This window comes from Pezoporus flaviventris, unplaced genomic scaffold (genome assembly GCF_033815535.1).
Source record: "Pezoporus flaviventris isolate CSIRO_AGI_PZ_B2104156 unplaced genomic scaffold, CSIRO_AGI_Pfla_v1 ptg000047l, whole genome shotgun sequence".
Lineage (NCBI taxonomy): Eukaryota > Metazoa > Chordata > Aves > Psittaciformes > Psittacidae > Pezoporus > Pezoporus flaviventris.
The window spans coordinates 11,824,088-11,846,980 of record NW_026892595.1 but is presented as its reverse complement, the minus strand read 5'-3'; the positions used below and the strand labels follow the sequence as shown (position 1 = coordinate 11,846,980).

The window sequence follows — 22,893 nt, the reverse complement described above, 5'->3', positions numbered from 1 at the left end:
TTCATCCCCCAGCTTTACACGCTGAGTGTGACATTAGATAGTATGGAATATCCCTTGGGTCAGTTGGAGTTAGCTGCCCTGTATATATCTCCTCCCAGTTTCTTGTGCACCCCCTTGGTGGTGGGGTGGGGTAGGGTAAGGAGCAGAAAAGGCCTTGACTGTGTGAGCGCTGCTCAGCAATAATGAAAACATTCCTGTATTATCAATAAAAACATTCCTGAATTTATCAATGGTGGTGTTCCAAAACATAGCCCCATACTAGCTCCTATGAAGAAAATTAACTCTTATTTTAGCCAAAACCAGCACAGGGATTAAAAAAGGTTTTAATTTTCAATTTGGGAGTTTATCCTGATAGTTCAAATCATCAGAGTTCATGAGGGGTCTTAAAGCAGTTTTAGTCTCTGTACTATCTATGGAATAACAGAGTATTGTTGTATAAACCTGTAAATCAAGAACATTCAATAGAACCAAACTGCTGAGTAACATAAAACATTTTTTATTTTCACATTTATCTATAGATATTTGGAAGCAGCAAGGGAAACAGCAAATAAAAAAATAGTTCTGTATTATCATATACTGGGAAAACAATATATGGTCATGGAACTTTTCTCTGGAATTCTGTCAAGGAAATAGTTAAGCAGTTGTTTATAAGAGAATACCTTACGTCTGCCAGATTTTACTGGACAGTGCAGACAACTTGGCATGGGTACACTTCGGATATTTTATTAGGGAATCCTTCAAGGTATCTTCAAGTCTTTCTTTTTCTTTTTTTAACATGTCATTTGACTTTTTGAAGGTAAATTTGTCTATTTCAATAGCAGTCATATTTTTATAGGTAGTGTTTACCCTATTTTGATGTAGTAATTTGTGCTGCTTTTTGAACTAGGATCAGTTCAGCAACATTCTTATCACTAAATTTTTTTTTATTATAACTTTGTCATCTTCATGCTGGTTTAAACAAGCCTATGCAATCTTCCTGAATTAATTCCTTGGCAGTTGAGATTGAGGCATTATTTGTATCTAGAATTGATAGAAAAATAATGTATTATTACATCATAAGGAAAATTCAGTTATTACTGTCAATACTGTAGTTATCTTTCCTATATTGTCTGCCTACTGTGATAGCTGCTGTAGCTAACATTGAGTACACTGATAGAGTTTTCAGGGATAACTGTACCATCTAAGTGTAGCAAAGAGCTTTCATTGTATGAAGACATAATTGCTTTTGAGGTTGGCATCTTGGGCAGCTGAAGTATATATATAATCTATTATTAATATTTGTTGGGAATCTAGCAGACAGGGGACATGTAAAGAAGAATAATACAAAACCCCAAGCCTGTTAATGCCTCAAAGGTAAATCTGGTTATCATGTTAATGTATGGGACTGACAACAGAAAATTTTGATCTGTGCAAAATGTGGAACCTAAATGAATGGGATTGAAGGCAGGAGCTGAAAATTTGCTTAACCCATGCTGGACTCACCCAGATTGTAGGCATCTCGGTGGAAGTCTGAGTTAGGTTTTTACAGAGATTAATGCTACTAGATGAACTGTACCAGAATGAGAAGATGCTGACCATTAGGGGACAGGATGAGTGAGAAGAGGAGGTTTCCTGCTGGAGTTGCAGTGTTCTGTTAAGGAGCCAGGGGCCCTCTGAGGTAAATGAGCTGGAAGAGCTTCTACACGGAAAAGGTAAGAGTATAGCTGGATGTGGTTTCAACTGACAAGGAGTACTGGATTGTAGCAAGGAGATTGTATTGTCCCAGAAAATTTAGAGGAAAAAACTTCAGAAGAAACAGATGGAGAGAGAAATCAAGCTGGAGGTCACTGCTGTTAGGATAAGTAGTAGCCATTTAATACACTGGCAATGTTTGCAGTAGCTTCCAGTGGGGAAGCTGTTGTACTGGTATTGAGGAGCACAGAGTGGCGAAAGAAAAAGAAAGGTGTGAGTGAAAAGGTGAAACTTCAGTGTTGCATTTCTTTGGTGCTCTATATTCTCTATCATGCAGGTTATTATATTGGAAATAAGTGTATTTCTGAAGATATGTGAAATTTTAAACAAGAATACTAGATAAATAATAGAAGAATACAAAACAAATAATTGTAACAGGCTTCCATGTGGAAAAATATTAAAATCAGCATGCTTAATAGTAGGTAAGTTACACTAGGAAAACCACAGAATTGCAGGAGTATAGACTGTAAATTGAACAACAACCACCTGGTAACTTCTAGTAGGCAAAGATCATTATCTACTCCAGCAACCTCTGAACATGTCCATAATTGCCTGGATATCACATGAAAAATTCAATATAAAAGACACATCCTTATAAGCATAACTTATAAAACATATGTTATCAGGAAGTGAGAAATAAAAAGTAACATAGAAAGAGGATGTTAGTATTTGAAGCAAAGCAAAGGGGACTGAGTGACATGGTTATTGCTCTGTGAAAGCATAGCTAATTCACAATGGGTTGATCATCGGTAGTGCTGGGAGAGACACTATTCAATAAAAGTGCAGTCTGAAATAACTCTGCTATGAACTACAGGCATGAGCATAGCCTGCAGGAAATCTTAGAAGTAAAACAAACAGGTTATATACGAAGAGTAAAATTTATCTAGCTGTGCCAACAGCTAGATCTGTGTTTGTCAGCCTAAGTTCATATCCAGTCAACAGACATGTAATGAACATAGCAAGTCTGTGAACATTGAAGGCAGACCTTTAAGTTGGATGAATGGCATCCTGTGTCTAATTCTGTCTATGTATCAATTTATATATATATATATATAGAGAGAGAGAGAGCTACAAAGGGTCTGGTGTGGTCAGCTCATATATAGATGTTTACATTTTTAGGTTTATAAAGCTGAGTTGACTATTGAGGCATTTTACCAGCTAGCATGAAAGTGGCTCCAGAAATGTTCAGCTACCCCTGTGTAACAGTAAATGCACAAATATGGGAAGTCAGGAGAAACTGGAATTCAAAGATGCTACAGAGAAGAAAATTAATTGAAAATTCAGCTTGTAACTGCTAAACCAGTTAAAAGATAGCTAAAATGGCATCTTTTAGGCAGTCAAATCGTAGCACTGAAAATAAAATGCTTTGGATGTTTCAAACAACCTGGAATGCCAAAGACAGCATGTATTGGCCAAATATAACCAAGGATATTAGAGGGCTGATGAGTGTGTATGGGGAGAACAGCAGTAGGAGCCAACAAAAATGTGCAAAAGGTTTTGAAGCAGAGTAGGAATGGGTCTTTAAGAACTAATCCATGTATTATCTCATTCCTTTTGCTTACTGCTCAGAAATCTGGAAACTAGACAGCCTGTCAGACACTTCCACAGCAAGCAACAGACCCAAAGCACTGACAAATTTCAGCAGGGCAGCAGACTATTCCAGAAACACTTGAGGCAATGACTCCTAGTTGTCCTGTAGTGAGTTTCTGACATTTATCTGAGGATGGGAATTTGGACACACATAGCCAGCCCTGCTGAAGTTGTAGCAAGCATTTGAATTTATAAGGACTCTTTTAAAATCTTGTGAGACAATTTGACAAATCATTCTTCAGTAGAGGAACATTCCCGAACAGTGGACAAAGGAATTATTTGAAATATTTTTTATGGTGGTGATGCTGCCTGAGCATTTCTACCACTGTTAATAACGGAAGGAGTAACAAAGAAACAAAAAGGCACCTCAATATTAAGCTTGTAAAACACAATCCAAGTGTGCAGCAGAGGCTGGGATCTGCCCAGCTGGGGAGCAGGGAAAGGGGCCCTGGGGGGCCTGGTGGACAGCAAGCTCAATATGAGTGAACAGTGTGCTGCTGTGGCAAAGAAAGCCACCAAGATGCTGGGTTACATCAACAAGGGCATCACCAGCAGAGGTAAAGATATCCATATCCCACTCTACTTAGCACTTGACAAGCCACACCTGGAATACTGTGTTCAGTTTTGGTCCCTGCTATGCAAAAAAAGATATAGACATATGCAGAGAAGGGTCACAAAGATGATCAAAGGACTAGGAAGCTTTTTCCTTCCCACGAGGAAAAGCTGAGAGAGTTGGATTTGTTCAGCCTTCAGAAAAGAAGGCTCAGGGGAGGACCTTGTCATCATGTTCTTTTTGAAGGATGGATACAAGATGGAGACTCCCTTTTTACAAGGAGTCACATGGAAAAGATGAGGGGTAATGGGCACAAGTTATTTCTGGGGAGATTCTGATTGGACACAAGACGAAAATTTTTCACAATGACGCCAGCCAGACATTGTAATAATTTCCCCAGGGAAGTGGTGGACTCCCCAACACTGGAGACTTTTAAGTTTTGGCTGAACAAGGTGCTGGGACACCTAGTCTAGGTCGTGCTTTGCCAGGAAAGGTTGGAGCAGATGATCCTTGAAGTCCTTTCCAATCTGGTGTTCTACGAAATCCCACTGTGATTGAATCAAAGTTGCTAATCTTCTGAAACTGGGATCAAGAACTCTTTGTACGATTGTTACCTCCTAAGGTCAGATTGTATGCTTAAAAATATTCGTACTTATTAAAGAGAGAGGTCATCTAAGAGACACACAGCTTTTTGTCAAGATTGCTGTTTTACCGCTATTGACCCAAGATAAAATCAGAGGCATTGAAGGCACTGAAATAAATTTTCCACCAAAACCTGATGTTATTATAACCTGTGCTGATAAGCAGCTGTGAGGTACCTGAGCATGGTTTCTAAACCCTGACCAGTCAGGATAAATGATTCAAAGTCATCTTTTATTGTTACAAGAAAAAAAATCACACTTATTCCAGCATCAAACTCTTTGTAAGTGTGCATATAGCTTGTAGGAAAGGATCAGAAACAAAAACTATCTTAGGTTGGCTAGCTAGCTGGTTAGCTGCTTAAAAGTTTAAGTTCTGCACATAGATAACACATTTGAATTTCCTTTTGGACATTGAGTGTGTGTATACGGGATTACACTATTCATGTTTAATTGTTCTGTTTTCAATACATCGGAAGGGGTATTATGAAAAGTAAGTACCAAAGTGCAAAGAATTCTAATATAATTTGTATTGCATTTTGTAGTACTTCAGGGAAAGAAGATCAATGAAAGAGGAGAGAGTATCCTTTTGGGAAAGGAATAAAGCCTGATGTTGCAATGTGTGTACTTCATCTTTTTTTGTTGGCATGCAGAGCAATACTTCTGAGCAGGAGGGAAATATGTCCATTTAACTGGTGGTGCTACGGGAAGAGAAGGATCCACAGGGTTAGGATTCAAGATTGCTAAGGGTGAAGATGGTTGTGAATTTGCAGCCTGGAATAAGCCTTTGTTATTGAAAAATTATCTGGAGATTTCCAGTCCTCAGAAGACAATTATGTTCACATTCATTTTCCTGGCATCTCATGTATGTACTTTCTTAAACTTTCAAAACCAGTGGATGGGTGGAAGTGGAGTTAAGTTTGCCTGGCTCTCTGGAGTATTGGTGTACTCAGCGGAGCATCTTCTTGGAACCTGCCAGAAATCTCAGTAAGGTTTTTCTGGTGGTTCCTGCTGCTCTGGACCCTTCAGCACAGCAGCCATCAGAAGAGAGCTCATTGATAAGAGCTCCTTGATAACAAAAATTGCCCTATGGGCAACATCTGTTGAATGGCAAAGGTGATATCAATCAGTGAAACACAGTAATTCTAGCCAGAATTAGTGACTCAGACTACCCTGTGTCTGTTACAGGGGATTGCACTTATTATCAGTGGGTAATTCTCCCTGCAAGGACTGTAGAGATCTGGCTGTTGACTGGCAAATGTCAGCTCACACAGCTGCCTTCTATTTACCTCCTCTGTTTCTGATGTCTTATATCACCATACAGCTGTTAAAACATTTTCTCCCTGTAAAGCTTTCTTTGCCTGTCCTGTCAAGTGTCCCTCCTGGAACTACCTCTCCCATTTCTGTATGGGGGTAGTCCTTCTGTCAGCCTTCCACTGAAACTTTTGTCTTCTTTCCATCAGTGAACTGTTACAACCCCTACTACTCATGCCTTTATGCTTTATTTTTAGAAATTGGATTGGAAACACTTAGGGCAAAGAGAATGCTGAGCTTTAGAAAAAAAATCCATATGTCATGAGTTTACTCTGACCTTCATATAGAAAGGCATTTGCTAACTTTGGCTGTGAGGCTAATGGGCAGTAGTTGTGCTGAGGTGGTAACAGGACTTAAAGTGGTCACATTTGTGTTTGTCTGTAAGGTTCTGTTTCATAGAATAACAGGTAACTAGCCAAAGCGTTTGCCCACATGTCATGATAAACAAGCACTTAAATAATTTTGCAGATCAGACAATAATAAATGTCTACCTGTTAGTACAGAGAGCCTTCAGGATAGACAGCAACTGCTTCACTGAACATCAGGAAGTTGTTAGGTATAGTCTATGTCTAAGATGGATTCATCACTTTTTATTGTAGAATTTTATAGTAGGCATATATTTTATGTTCTGCTTTTATAGCAGCATTGCAAAGTTTGCATAATATTGTGCTTTTACAGTATAATAAAGATTTTTAATATGACAAGTCTTTATTTTCCGCACCTCCTACAAAATACAGGTTTTGTTTGCTACGTGTGTATAAGTTAAAAAATAAACTACAATCAATTTCTGCCTTTTTACCAATTGAATTTGTAAAAGCTACCGTATATGTCCAGTCTTATAAAATTTTATGTGATTTTATTTTCTTTTCTACTTTCTGACGCAATTTTAGCTCCTATTCTTAACATAAAAGACTAAATAATTGAGCTCCGCAAACCCCAGTTGAAAAGCCATTTACCGAGAAAAACAAAAATTATTTCCAAACCAAAACCAGGGAATCAGAAGGAGATGAGCACAATGGGTGATACATTAGTTTCTAATTGAGAGAGGAAATTCCTGGTAAAGAGTGGGAAATAGGCCTTCTGTTGCTGTAAGGCAGTACATAAAAATTATGTATTTTTGGGGAAGTCCTGGCTCTGGTGAAATGTTCTCAGTCCACGAAGTTTCTAAGATTTATAAAATAATACTTTCAGAGTATTTATAAAATTAGTTATTAATTACTAATTATTAATTGCAGTATTTATAAATTTTTGTAGTATTTATAAAATAGACCTCTTTCATACAGTCAAAAAAAAAATACACTGGCAGTTGGTTACAAACATTTTAAAAAAATTAAAATCTTTCAAAGCATAAAGTATTTAGAGACCAAGCATGCTGGGAAATGTGTTGTAAATTCAGCTCAGAGTTAGTATTAATTATTAATCATAAGGACTAGTGTATGTTGCAGCATTTGTAATAGGAGGTGGGGTCTTACTGGTTTGAATTCTGGCCAAATATAAATAAGAGTTGTCCTTTGTTTATTTCTAACTTTGACAAAAGCTCTGTCCTCTTATGTAAGGTAGTGGCTTTTTTTTCTTTGGTTGGTTGATTTAATGTGTTGAACTCCTGACAATAGCAATTTAAATTCAAAGGGGTCTTAAAATCTTTCCAGAGGCTTGGTTCCGATGTGCATCTTAGTGAAAGCTCTTCCCTTTCATCTTTCAGGGAACTTGTTTTAGGCCAAATCAGGCTGCCATAACTGCAGAATTAAAATTCTGTATGTCAGATCTTGTACATTATGTGATACTACTGCTCTCTGGTGCCACAGCACTATGTCCCATTGCTAATTACTCATAATAGCCAAGGAAACTGAGGTCTTCCTCTACTTCCCATGCTATTATCCATAGCTGTCACAAATTTATGCTTTTATTCATAAAATACTTATGGAATTCATAATATTCCTTATTTTCTGCTGAAATCTACAGACACCTGCATTGACTCATCACTTGGCTTACATAAGACATGACTGTTAAAATCACTGATCACAGAAATTATATCCTGATCTTACTGCTATTAAAATGGTCTGTAAAGCTCTTTGTGTTGCCATAGGATGTTTTCCTAGTTGCCTATATTTCATATCAGGGCAACTCTCCAGTTCAAGACAGCTGCTTTGTTCTGCCATGGCAGGTAGCACTGATCCTCACTGCTGCTCCTCTCTGAAATACTTTATGCTTACAAGCTGTAGAAGTGCAACAGTCAAAAGGTAAAGTGTCAAAGTCTGTGGGGTTTTTATTCCACTTATGTGGGTAGTATCAGGTATAAGAAGATAGTAATATGGGCAAGGTTTCTGGGCATGTATTGATAAAGTGCCTTTAGTTCTGTCAGGAAAAGGTATTAGAAGTACTGTATTTGGAAGAACTCATAAACTAGTATGTCAATCCAACTAAATGGTGTTTTTAAAGCTGTGATTAGGTGACAGTCCTATCCCGTTAATAATTTTTGTTCCAGCACTGAAGGTGTCTTTTTCCATTGCTATGTTGTGCAGTTTAATACCTTAAACAGTACTTCAACAGCTGTTATGGTGGTGTATCACAAAGTGTTTAAGCTAGTGCAATGTTAGTACAACGGTTAAGCATTTATGGTATATTACCTTTGTAACTTAATCTAATGCCTCTCTCTGCATTGCATTAGTTTTAGTGTAGTCCAACATGATGCAGTGATACCTGGTATAGATGTGCTTATAAAGGCCTGATTTAAAAAAAAAAAAAAAAAAAGAAAAAAGCCTGAAGAACCTTCATTTAAAGAAAAAACTTATTGTAAAAAAATAGTAAGTAACTGAGAAATGTAAATCCTTGAAACAATGTCCTGTTTTGCAACTTGTAATATCTTGGAAGAGTAGCTTATTTCTTACCCCTTTATTTTGCTTCTAGCTTACTAATTTGTTGGGTCACTGGCAGTATGTCCAAAGCAATTTTAGCAAGTGACATTGGGTTTGTTTTCCAGCTGCATTAGTAAGTTTGGAGTTTCTGGTTGTTGCACTGTAAGTAGCTTGCTGTCTAAAAGAATAGTTTGGAAGCTTACGCAGGCTTAATTAAAATCAATGAAGGATTTAAAAGCGAAAAGCGAGCACTAAAATTATTGCTGAAGAAATATAATTAACAAAGTAAATTGCATCCTAAAACAGTTCCAGATCATCCCACAGTGACCTACTGCCAGTCCTCACTGATGAGAAAGCAGGAAATATTCTGTGAGAACCGAAAGAAGGCAGTAACAAAACAGACTGGAGCTATCCTACTTGCGGCACAGCCTTACATTAGGAAGAGGCTATTTAGTCACTTAGCTTTACATGTTACCAGCAGCATTATTAAAAAAAAATAAATATAACTTTCTTCTTGCTATTAAGAGTATCTGTTTTGTTGCAGCTAAAGCTCCTAATCACCCATAATTTCCTAACTGCATGTCTGAAGAAAGACTGCTAGAGAGCATGAAAAGTACATGGATCAAGCTATGCAAGCCTTTTTATGTTTATTACTTCAGATAAAGTATTCTAATTCCCTACTTGGGATCTCTCAATGTCAGAGGAAACGTCTGCATCTGGAATTTTGTTAGCATCTCTGACAGATGGTATAGGGAATTCAGATTTTCTCAATATCTCAACCTTGCTGCATTGTGGATGTGATGACTTTCCCTCTCTGACTCTTGGAGAGTCTTAAGGAAAGCAAATGCTGCTACGTGGTGTGCATGATCACCTTTTGGAAAACAGGGTGCACACAATTTTGACTGAGTCACATTATGAAAAATCACTTGTCCCTTGCCAGCTTCTTCATTATAACAACATTCCTTCCTTGGTAACAGCCTTGTCTCAAGCGGTTCCTTGCTAAATTTATTATCCTTGCAAATTGTTTAGATTGATATCAGTCTGTTTTCTGAAACCAGGGCCATTGAAATAAACATGTTTCCATGGACCTTTGTCAGTTTGGAATTGGGACTTCAATTTCTTCACTTGCCTGCCACTCCTTGCACGTTTGGCCTTGGCTCAATTCACATCCTTTCCCCTTCCTTCTCTCACTGTTGTCAATTAGCTATGACATCACCAACCTTCAAACTTTTTCATGCATATGCTTGTTCCAGAGGAAATGGTTCTAGGTGTGAGTAGTGGAAAGAAGCATTTAGGACTAAATAATAGTCTGCTTCTTATAGAAATCTTTGGAAAGACTTCATCAGAGTAACTTTTTTTCTTCCTTGTTCCTTCTTGAACTGATAATTTTGTTACAAAGCATTGATTTAATGATCAGAATGTGTCATGAAAAACTGAACAAATAGCAAATAAGTATTGTTTTCATGGAAAGCTTACTTCAAAACTAGGCATTTGTTTTCATGGGTTTTAGTTCCATTTACTTTGAACAGCTTCTTCTGTTCCAGATTATTGCAGTGACTGTTCTAGACTGGGTATTTATTTTAGAACTCCTATCACAAGCCCATAATATATTTATAATTTCACATGTTATGTGTGTCATTTTGATAGTGACATTCAAATAGACTCCTACTACAGCCTGGAAAAGCAGCTTGTCATTATGTCTTTCCAGTGGGCATCCAGGAAATGGTAAGTTAGCCAGAATTGCTAGGCATGGGGTTTTTACTCTGCTTCACAGACCAGTCCTGGTCTCAGCTCTTAAAAAGAAGGGGATGAGTAGAGAAGGAGTTAGGGCCATCAGTGAAAATGCTGCTTCTCCTTCGAGTGTTAGTGGGTTCAAAGCTACCTTATGTTGCCAGAAACAACATTGGTATAACTTTGCAGGCAAGGTCTGTCCTGCAATTCCTGCTAGAAGCGTTGTGATCTCACCTAGTACTTCACTACAAAATCTGTTCAGGCTGAAGCATAACCTTTAACTTTGCTTTTAATCAACCTGAAAAAAGAAAGCTAGCTCTTATAAAGTGCCTTATGCCCCTTGATGCCTGAGGCCAGTTACCTTGAAAAATCCTTTTGTAGCTATTTGCTCAAGTAGAAATGGTGACTGCTGATTTCAAGCTGCTGCACGTGGCAGTCTGGTACGTGCCTGCACATCTGAGAGCAGAATGAGTCTAAAGGCTGTTGGAAGAGAAATTGACTGGTGGCTGTTTTAAGAACCCAAGTAGTTAACTTGCTTGCTAAAAGAGAGTGTGGTATTATCCTATTATTTCTTCATTTAAGTAAATGCTTATTAATTTAAGAATTTATTAATTGAAATGAGGTAACTGCATATTATTATATCCTGAGTTGAATGTCAGTAGGTGCGTGATTTTTATATCTCTCTGGTTAGTTGTAGTGAAGCCAAATAAAACAATTAACAAATTGTTAAACAAATTGTTAAATGAATACAATTGACAATGGCTTAACAGTGCAATAAAAGTCTATAAGCCTATTCTTTGTTACCACAGTTCTGCTTTCATTCCTTACATTATGTGAGGGAGGCATGAAAGAGAAAGGAATAAGAATATCTGTGAAATGTTGACTAAGATTCTTAAATTCCATCTCTCTCAATCCCATACACTAAAATAAAGATTTTCCTTCTTTCTACTAGATTTCTATGAAATGTGATTAGGAGGCATTATACATATTAATAAATTTTACTTTCCAGGTCCTATCCCCTAATTTCTCCTCCTCTCAGAAAATACATTACAACCGATATTTTTAGAGCAAAATGTGTTTACTAACCAATGGCCTGCATTTATTCCCTGAGGGCTATTCTGTAAGCCATTATAGCTGAAGACTTTTGGGTCTCCTTAATGATCAGAGGTTATGTGATGTGCGCACCTCCTTCCCTGTCCAAATCATACATTTGACTGTTTCATTTCCTTCACTTTAGCCTCTCCGGGCTGTACCCGTTTTCAAGTGTCAAAATGGGGTTAGGACAGCAATGGCATTACGTCAGTTAAAAAAAATCTATGTCCATATTTTCAGGGAAAAAAATGTTCAAGCCTGCTTTGAAACAAATTCTGTTCTTAGCCATCTTACTAAATTATTTGCTTCTTTTAAATAGTGATGTGAAAGAGAAACCATTTGTTTACTTTGGAGGACGCACGCTAGCATTGCCCATAAACAGCCAGCCAGCAGCTTGACAAAACATTTCTCTTTAAGGAGAGTTTGAGATTTTACAAATACTTTTTTCATGCTCCTGCACCTCTAGCTTTTATGATGATTTTATATGTTAATTCCAACTTCTAGTACAAACATGAACTTCTGATAACAGAGAGATGAGAAAGCTGTGCATCCAGCTGTGAAAATGTCCAAGGAATAGTATGTGGCATTAGTTCATATGTATTCACTCAACAAATAGAGAAACATTTTGGTGGAGCAGTTTGCATCCTCTGGTACTTCTCAGCATTCAGGGTGCCTTAAAATCCATGCCTAGATCTCAAAAAAAACCACATTTATTCCACTTTCTAGATGTAGGTTTTTCATCTATTTCCATTGAGGGGGGAGGTAATGGGATGGATGTTTGAAGCATTCAGCTGGTTTTACCCTACATGAAGAGTAACTCAAGTAATTCTTACCAAGCACTCTGGGCATTTGAAGGAGTATTTGGAGTCATTTCATTGTCTGAGACATGCTGTTTTCACTGCTAGCTAAGTAGGGTTTATTCTGTGATCACTGGCTTTTATTGAGAAAACACAATTTTGATGGAAATGCTAAATGGAGCACAAGTAATATATATCCTTAAATGTGAGCACAAGTAATATATATCCTTAAATGTATATCTTAAATGAGGGACACTGGCACATTATAGCAGTATAATTATCTATTATTCCTATAGGTCTAATTATGTTTTATGTAGCCCAGAAAAGAATGGTAAAATGTGGGATTTCTGTAGTAAATAACATTTTTTTGGCTTACTGTGAAATAACACATTAATGTAAAGTTGGGACAGTGTGAAAAAAAGATTCTGTTTGGCAGGCTGTCAACTTGTCCTTTAAGCCAGCAGGCACTGAAAGTGTATTTACTGGACAGCAATGTGCAACAGGTGGTCTCCGAAGATAACAACGTACCAGGAGAAGCTTCAGTCAAAAGGAAATGTAAGGAGGAGCAGGCAGGAGAGCTTATTTTGAATAGGTTTACAGAGATCTTGTCATCTCATTATTATTTTCTGTGGCAGACTAGCACTCCTATTAATATTCTGAGTTCAACTAATACAGCACCATTCTTTAAGTATGTTTGGCAGTCTTTTTTTGTTTTTCCTAATGACTTTCTTTAAGCTAATATCCTCCCTAGCTTCCACACAACTGCAACTGTGCACTTAATATTATGATTTTGAGTCATAGATCAAAGGGTCAATCAAAAGACAAATATTTTGTCCTTGCATCCTTCTGTGTGTGTGTTACCACGTGTTCTTTGGTCTCATATTTTGAAGTAATAAGATGCACCTGGGCATGACAGAAAGTCGCATAACCTCCTAACTTGGTGGAACCCTATCCCCACGGGTGAGCCAGACAAAGCCCCAGCCACTTCTATAATCTCTGGTGTGTTGGTACCAAGAAAATGGAGGTCCCTGCACAGTTCCTAAAGGTGAAGGCCTGGATGGGTTCAGTGTGTCCTGGAAGGTCTACTTGGCCTTGATATTGAATGGCTGTCCTTTTGTTTGGAAAGAGGCAGCAGTTGATTCAGGCAGATGACTGTCCAAACAGAGCTTATAGGAATTTATGTATTCAGAACAGTATTGAAATTGTATCTTTATGTGGCCACAGTAAAACTATAAACTCACAGATAATTTCACTGATTTGGGAAATTTTTTTGCTAGAGGGAAAGAAAAAGAAAAAAAAATCTGCAACACAACCATTTCTAGGAATGTAGGGAAATGCATCTGATCATGCATATCCTTATATGTGTTTGTTTATATGACATCAGGATTATGAAAACTGTGAGTTATTTAAATTGCTGTATAGTCATGGTAGTAGAAATCCATCTTTAAGAGCATTACAGTAGTTGATGTATGACCAGACAGAAAAAAGTCTCATTACTAGATTGCTGCATCTCATAAAACTATGATGAAAATTTTCCGAGTTTTCTGTTGAAATGTAATTTCTTTTTCTACTCTATTTCCAAAAATAAGACTGAGATTTAGTTGTAATTCTGTTTATGTTCTTTGATGACTTCTCCTGGAGGTTCCTCTACATGATCACACATGTTTACTGGAAATAGGAACAAAGGGCATTGATAAATTAAGAAGCTTTTCAAAAACTCCTTTTTTCTTTGTTGATTTTAGGCATGGGTATCTCAGTTTCTTTGTTGATTTTAGACATGGGTATCTCAGGCTTGTACTTGTTTTCTCTCCATTATTATTTTCATGATATACGACATTAGATTTCAGTTTCAAACAGATGAATCAATGAATACATTCTTGATCTGATTTCATTCGTTCCTGGTTATGTCAGGTTGACTTTTCCTGTGGACAGTCCGAGCACTTAAACCAGATTTGTCTCTTCCTGTCTCTAGTAATTTCATTGTCTTCTTGCTTTTTATGTATGTTATTTTTACTTAACAGTGCTCCGATTCTGGAGCCCATTTATGCCTATATTTCAGCATATTATCAAACTTTTAAACAGTGGGTGAAATGGAACCTTTTAGCTGAAACTTCAACAATATCTCCTCAAAATCCTTAGGGGATATTTTACTGACTTTGGCAAGAGTGGGAATCAATCTGTGATGCATCTTAGCCTCATCCCCCTATTGTGCCTCGTCATTAACTGAGACTGAAAACTGTTGGATGGCAGAGCAATTCTGTTATGGCATGATTCAGAAGAAAAAACGCTAAACCTTTGGTTGTGGACTCTGCATGGGACTGCCATATACATAATCATAGAAATGTTGAACACCTCAGATGGAGAAAGACCTTTACAGTTCACTGTGTCCAGCTCTGTGCTCTGTACAGCAGCTAATAAATTAGTCTTGCCTGAAATTATTATTCTTTTAATGAATTTTAAATATACAAACCAGGGAAGTTGATATTTAATTTAAAACCAATATAAGTTGCAATAAAATTTGGATTTAGGTACTTAAAATTTAAACATTTCTGGTAATATTAGGGAGGTAGAACCACGGCATATACTTAAAAGAGGAACCAAGGAAAACACACTAGTGCACTGATATGCAAAAAAGAATTTTGCAATGTGAAATAAGCAAACTGTGGGCTGCCTTTAGGCTTCTGTGCTTCATAAATATTCATCTGACCTTCCGGTTCAGCTGTAGTCAGAGGGTAAACGCTCTTGTAGACTCAGTGAAGCAAGGCAGATCACAGTCATGGGAGACAAGGACCCATTACATTTCTGTTGCTGTTTGTTCCACTTAATTTCCATAAAATTGCAGGAACTTCTTTAACTGTTAAAGTCATCTTCATGCTATTAGCCTAATTCACTATTTTCATCTTAATCAGATGTTACATGATCCTTGGATAAAATTACAGAGCTGAGGACAGCTGTATGAAGCTGTTTTCATAAACACTGATTTTCAGGTGGTGTATTTTGATTTTTTCTAAAAATAAATAAAATTCAGTTCTGCCATTTATTGCAGTTATTCTGAGCATATGTTGACTGTCCTCGCAATAGAAAGAATTAAAGCCTGACTGCTTCCCTGATTGACTTCATGAAAGCAAACATGCATGAAGCATTTTTCCTTTCACCTGCTCAAGAAAATGAACAATTTAAAAGCACTGCCTTAAAACCCCATTTTCTGTCACAACACCTATAAGCAGGTTCTAGTCCAATGGTTTCACAGCAATAAACCTGGGGAAGAAACAAATAAAAGGTTGCCTCTGCAGTGAGTGAGTGGAGAAATTTTAAGGAGACATTGAGTAGAGGAACCTCATTACAAGAGCTGATTGATAACCACAGAAACCTTCTCAACCTTGCAAGAAGGTTGAGAAAATAAATAGCTGTAAGAAAAATTACTGAATAGGACTCAGTGCATTGTTATCAGTTAAATGGATGATTAAAATGAAAGAGCATTTAGATTTGGACCCTCCCCTAGCCCATCAACAAAATGAACTTGGTGTATGTGTGAATTTGTAATGTGGTGTGCATTTTTTTGTGGGAAAAGCTTCTGTAGTAATGCGGCAGAAAATCAATAAAAAAGTTTCAGTGTGATCTAAACAGTACCTCACCTCCAGGTAAAGTTTGAAGCAGTATGAAAACAGTATAGTTATCAGCAAACTGCAGACAGTTTATGTAATTCAGCTGGCCACTTAATTTTATCCATGGATTACTCTAACTTCGTACTGTAAGATTGCCCTGCTCTATAACTCCGGTTTCTCTAACAGTACGATTTAAGAATGAAATTGTTGTGCCCCATGGGGCAGCTGATAACAACTTCAATAGCCAGGCAGTAAATACAAAGGTCCATGACTGGATTAGTTTACAAGGTCTGCTAGTGTTTTAATGACCTTGATCTCTGTTAAATATTCTGTTTCCTAGTGTATCAGCTTGATCTCATTAAGCTGCTGAGGTTGGAAATACAATTCATGAAATGGTTATTTACAGAATGATGCTTTTTCAGGCAGAATTTCTTTTTAGTCTGTAAAATAAATGGATATGTCACAAAATATACATGTAATAACCTTGAATGCATTTGCCTTCAATCATTCATAAAGAAGGTGATTTTTAAACATAAAAAAAATCCCAGAATCACTGAGGGGTTGAGGTTAGAAGGACCTCTAGAGGTCATCAAGTCCAACCCTCTACTCAAGCAGGGTCACCTAGAGCCAGTTGCCCACGACAGTGTCCAGACAGCTTTTGAACATCTCCAGGGGTGGAGACTCCACAGTCTTTCTGGGCTACCTATACGCAGAGTCACCCTCACAGTAAAAAAGTGCTTTTGGTTGTTCTGTCAGTACTTCCTATGTTTCAGTTTGTACACATTGCCTCTTGTCCTGTTACTGGGCACCACTGAGAAGAGCCTGGCTCCATCTTTGCGTCCTCTCTTCAGGCATTTTTACACCTTGAATAAATCTGCCCTGAGCCTTGTGATCTCTAGGCTTAATCATTTTCACTAGACTGTCCTTGCTAGAGTCCTTCACCAAACTCTCACCAGTAGCTCCATATCTCTGTTGTGCTGGGGAACCCAGAGCCAGACACAACACTCTGGACATGTCCCACCATTACTGACTCATGTTCAACTTGGTGTCCACTAGAACCCCAAGGTCTTTTTATGTAAATCTCTTTTCCAGCTGATCACCCCTCTAGTATATGCTCTTAAAAAACAAAAACCCAAACCAAACAAGCAACAACCAAACCTGAAGTCTGAGCTCCAACCAATATTCAGATTACTCAAATATCTCATAAATGCTGAAGTTATGTGTCTCTGTGTTGGTATCATCTAACCTTATAACGGCAACTTTCCAAACTGTATTCATTTAATGGCATTGTCTTCTGCTCAGAAAAGTCTAAAATGGACAGAATCGATTACTCCACTCAAGTTATACAAACTGTGACTTTGGACCAGCTATGAAAATTGATGTTTAAGATAAAATTTCAATGTAAATAGTATGCTATAAAGCTAGCTGCAGGTTCTTGTTATTTTAGAACTTGAAGGAGACACCTGATTGCATCCAGCTGTGATGGGAGGGATCTCACAAAGCTTTGCTTCAACTGTTGGTGCTTCCTTGATATTGGCAAAGGTAGTACATTCATCTGACTTTCATCAGCTAATTTTCTGAAAATGGACAAAAAGCAGAAAACAACTGGCAAAAGAATATAATAGTATATCCAGATGTATAATTCAGTGGGGTTTATTCCACTGATTCTGTGTACATATCACATGCTGTTATGATACCAGAATTAGAAAGGCTAAAAAGGTAAAATCCATGGCATTGAAAAGCCCCAAAAGTTCAGAAGAATAGTTTGGGTTTGTTGTTTGTTTGTTGTTTTTTTTTCTTTAAGAAAGAATAATTTTTGTGCTTCTAAAAGTTTTGTTAGCAAGTTTTTTAATTTTTAAAATGGTATTGATTGAGGATGCCTTTGTCAAATAGTTTAGCTTTGTAATATAGCTGTATCTCAACACAGTGCAATTTGATTCAGTTTGATTGTATTTAGAAAGGTATTTCTCATCTGAGGCCCTGCTACTGGGGAAGAGGTATCACTTTCCTTGTTATATGCAGTAAAGGCTATGTATAGACCTAGAGGCACTGATTAACTTTTGGTCTCAGATGAGGGTATAGGATGTCATTCCGAGGAAAGATCATTTCCAAACAAATTAAAGCTCCAGGAATACATTACTTAAAATTGGATTCTCTTTAGCTATGTAATGAAAGAAAAGCTTGACACAGCAAAAAGCAGTATGTAGACCCAGGAGGGCTTTCTATGAGACTCTTTATAACAGGGTAAACATAAGGTAGCGCCTGAATGTGAGGGTATGAATTCTTAATGTCACATCAACTCCCTATCCTGGAATGTCAAATGCTAATTGGCAGGGAACTTTCTTATGCAGCTTGATAACAAATACCTTACCAACAGGAAACATTTTTTCTTCCCATTTATGTGCTGTTTCAGAAGTCACAGTCACTGACTGAAGTAAATCTTCATAGTAGAGCATTGTAGCACTACAGCACATTTCCGCTTTGCTCCTGCTATAGGAATTCATGCCAATAAAGGGGTTGTTGATGAGAAACCAGGAGCAGGTCATACCTGATGAGCTAAAGGAATATATTACCAGCAGACCTTCACACCAAGAAATTGGGTAAGAGTGTGTTACACCTGCTGAAGGTAAATGATTTATCTCAACCCTGCAAGGTTCTCAGATTTCTGGTAGCAAAGACTGTAAATATGCCAATAAATAAAATGAGCAGTCTTTTGTTGAAAGTGCAGTGTCAGAATATGTGATATGGAAGACATCATCAGCAGGAGACTTAGGACAGGAAAATGCACAGCAATTGGATGTGTTTGGAGCAGCAGCTAAAAGCAGCTTCTGTGAGTCAGTAGTCTTCTGCGGTTCTAGCAGCATGCTAGATAGAAGAGGAGAAATAGGCATTAAATGTTGTGGAAAATAATTAAATTAAAAACCCCACTGTGTTATGATACTGCCAAAAATTTAGTGAAGTATGCAGGCTGCATAGCACAGATAATTAGTTAAAATCAAAAGACTTGCTCTGTTAGGCGCAGTATCCCTTGCCCTACTCTTCTTGCAAAGAACCCTGTTAGAAATATGTAGTTAAAATTAATCCCTGAAGTTCAGAAAAAGTATTAAAATTCTTGCAGAAAGTCAGTTGCAGAAAAGGGTACAGTTCAAGCCTGGAGATTAGAAAGCCTCTTTCCTGGGGGAAGACCCAAGCTATTGAAAATATGCAACCTTGAGAAAGAAGAGAGGACCTGATTACAGAGTTTAAGTATTTAAAAGACCCATGCAAGTGCCTTAGAAAAGACCTGCTCATATTAAGGAGGATGGCAAAGTACTTTGAACTGTGATATGTTGAGAACTGACAGTAAAGGGAAAATTATCTCTGAGCACAAACAGATCAGTAGCAGTGAAAAATCAAGATGAAATGTTCAATATATGGAACTCAGTAGTGAGCAGTACCCTGCAAAGGGGTAAATCTGCAACAATCTTAAATGTCTTTCTTCATCAGCACTAAAAGGGAGGAAAAACAGGAAGTACTTTGTTAAATCCTGCCAACTTTTATTAAGGTATCAAAAGATTACCTGACTACTTTCCTTTCTGGCACTTCATTAAGAAAACATTTGGCTGACTACACATAAGATTAAAAGCTGTAGATCTAGTGAAGAGTTGCACCCGAGAACTGCATGAATTATACAAGTCAAATATTACTTTTGCTCTGTCTTCTTTCTGTGCAGTCAATTTTGCTAAAAGTAGATACTATGTACTACGAATAAGAAATGTTTTACATGCACATACAGATATTCCCAAGAAGTGCTTATGAACACAGCATTAACAAGTTGGTTTTATGTATAAAACTTAGACAGAATTATGGAAAAAGGCATTTTTTTTCTTCTGCAGTCTCATGAAAATGTAGCACTGATACTATGATGGGATAGTTTAGACCAAAAGATGTCATTTCCAAATAGTAAGTGCCAGTGAGATTCTAGCTGGGTTTTTTGTTAGAGCCCTGGCAAAACTGTGTCTGGAATATCCAGGAAGCAATTTTTTTCAGCGATTAAATTATATTTCATTAGATCTTTCTTGCTAACATATGATAGGAGAACTTGTGTGTTATGTTTCACATTACTAACATGATGGGAGAACAGCCATACTGTTCAGGAACCAGCCATATCAGAGTACATGTAGTATGTGCTCTGCCAAGGGAGGTTCTTCTCTAAAGGATTTAGTTATCAGGTCTAAAGTTGTTCCCAGAGTTTGGCTGATGAGCAGTATGCAGTAGTTACATGAAATAAAGGCAGCCATTTGTCATCTTTAATTGTAGAAAGAGAGGTAGCACCATCCCTCTGCCCAAATTAGCTTACCACCTTTATTGGCTTTTCTGTATTGATTCTTTTAAATATGTTTTCTGCTTGCTCATTTCAATAAATACCTAGAGAGAAAGAAAGAAAAAAATTCTTTACAGGATGTCTTTTTTTTACCTAAAGTTTAGATGTACTATCTAAGCTTTCTAGATCTTCAGTTAAATATAGTGGACAAAAGATTGTTTTAGTTATTACATTTTTTTATAGAGGCAGTGACCTTTGTGCAATAAAAGCTTTCCTTCTCTCTCTGGTGGAAGGAAAGATGGAGCAGGAGATATGGTAAGAGAGCTGGAACACTCTTTCAATTAAGACACATACATAGTCAATAGACTGGTGCCTCTTAACCTCTGCAGTAGGATCCACCCTGCATAGCAGGCCCTTTTCCCCTTTGCATTCTGGAAAGATGCTGCAAGTTCAGCAAATGCCAAGAGTGCAGGATTTCCTCTCTTGTGCTTAAGTGAATGTATGATTTCTGTCTGCCAGAGGTATAAATGGAGGACTTTTTTCTTCTGGTTGGAGGGAAGGCCTGGAAGCAGCCTGAGGCAGAAAAGTCCCTAGGCATGGCTGAATTCTTTTCTACAAGGCTGTTCAACAAAATGGGAAACACTGTCCTTGGCATTCAGCCACTTGCGCTGCAGGAGATATTTGACTGCCAAGATGACTGTGTGTGAATGTCTCCTTAGAGCTGAAAGGCCACCCTGAATCAGTGTTCCTGACCTTTAAGGTAGTAACTTCAGTGTGAAGAAGTTTAAATCTAGTTTCCAGTGTGGCTGAATGGCAGCTGTAGACTTTTCTTGAGTGTCATGATAATGTTGGCAGGAGCTGTAAAGATAGACATTGCTTTGTTAGAAAAAATTTATAGGTGGAAAACCAGACTTTCTGTCAAAACCATTAGCCCTTTTGTACACTGCTTACCCTAAGTATTCACCGAAGTGGATAGGTATTGATGGTCCTTCAAGACTTTGCAGGCTCAAGCTCTTAAATATTTTCATAATTTGCTAAATGTGAGAAGCCGTCTCTGCAACTGGTAGAATATTTAGCACTTCAGGGCTTTTCATTAGATTGTGATACCAGACTTTGTTGAATAACTGAAACATTCCATTTAGATATAAAATGCATGTATTCCGTCTAGGCTTCCCTGTAAAGAATGTGTACTCATTTTATGAAACACAGTTTTAATGAATATATTAAAAACATTATTAAAATTTAGTTTTGATGCATAACATAAATTGAATAGTTGACTTTTCTCTTTTTGTGATTCCATCTTGTGAATTAATCAGTCTTGTCTCAGTAGGTATTTTTGGTGGAGCTCGGTCCTTCTACTGTTTTATAAAGTGACTAAAATTAAAGAGACATGCCTGCATTTTTTCTTTTGAGAAAACAGAAATTGCTACTAATTTAACTCAAATTTATAAGCCCACCTGCATCTCTGTTGTAGTGAGGGGTTGAGGCTCCTGAAGCTATAGGGTCTCTGAGAATACCCTATCTCTTGCTCACCTTCATGAATGCTACACGCCTGCTTACCTATCTAATGAAAGGTTGAGTGTTTTTAAGTATCTTATTATAATCATAACTTTTTAATTTTTTTTTTTTTAACTGGGCTATTTTGTGGTTGATCTAATGCTAAACATTGAAGCTGAGAATTTTCATACCATGTGATTACTTCCTGATGCCTTGTCTCTAAATCTGTGTATTTGCAAATTAGAAAATCCGTCTCTAGGCCATGTCTCTTCTACTGTCAGTCACTATTGAGAAAGGTTTTTTAGCTGTTTCAGACCTGCAGGCATGTGATTTCAGCTCAGGAAGAGGTCATTCAGTCATCTCCAACCTAAAATAGAAGAAAAAGGTAAAGTCTAACTAAACTTCTGTCTTTACACTGCAGAAGTAAAAATTTTTGTTAGGTGCAATTTAGGCCAGAAATGTTAGATGTTTGAGAGGGAGATTACCCTGCTTAAAGTCTCAAATGGAAACTGAAATCTCAAGAGATTTTCAAAGTAACATTAATCATACTGACTTGTCTAAGGCTGGAAGTTCGTAAAGATCATTAGAGGCATAAGCCTACACAAACAGGAAAAAGTTTCACTCACTGCTGACCCTGCCTTCTACATTTAGGACACTGTCCTTGGGATAGCAGAAGTGCTTGCGCTGCAGTGCAGGGTGGCGTAGTAATGAAGCATTTTTGGTGACTTAGTTTCTGTCCCTTGGTAGAAGGGATGTGAAAGCAGGTAGTATGGTTGGGGACAATATGTTGGATGAGGATGTGAGTTTACATCACTTTGGTGTGTTCATTAAACTAAAGGACAGAGAAGCTGAATTTCAGTGGGGAACTGTGAATCTAGTCTTTGAGGCCAAAAGCCTGCTGTATGAAGATCTTTTATGGGTGACAGCACCTTTCAGGGTTATGCATATATAACAGCCTTTTATTTTCATGTAAGCCAGACATACTGTGCATGAAGAGAAGGCAGTCCTATTCTGTGATGGAGATTTCAAGGCAGTTTCCCCAAGAAGGTAGGAGGGGAAAGCTTTCACTTCTGATATCAACCATCAATTCTGCAAACAGTTTCAGAGAAAAGAACCCACCATGGTGCTATAATGACTGCTATTTGAGTTTGGGCACTGCCAGAGCAGTCTGTTGGGCAGCTGCAGAA

General features: G+C 37.6%; 1 protein-coding gene across 2 annotated transcripts in view; it reads left to right on the top strand.

Moving 5' to 3' along the window:
* PLXDC2 (plexin domain containing 2) overlaps positions 1 to 22,893 on the top strand; it is a 256,273-nt gene that overhangs the window by 143,089 nt on the left and 90,291 nt on the right. The window lies entirely within an intron of this gene.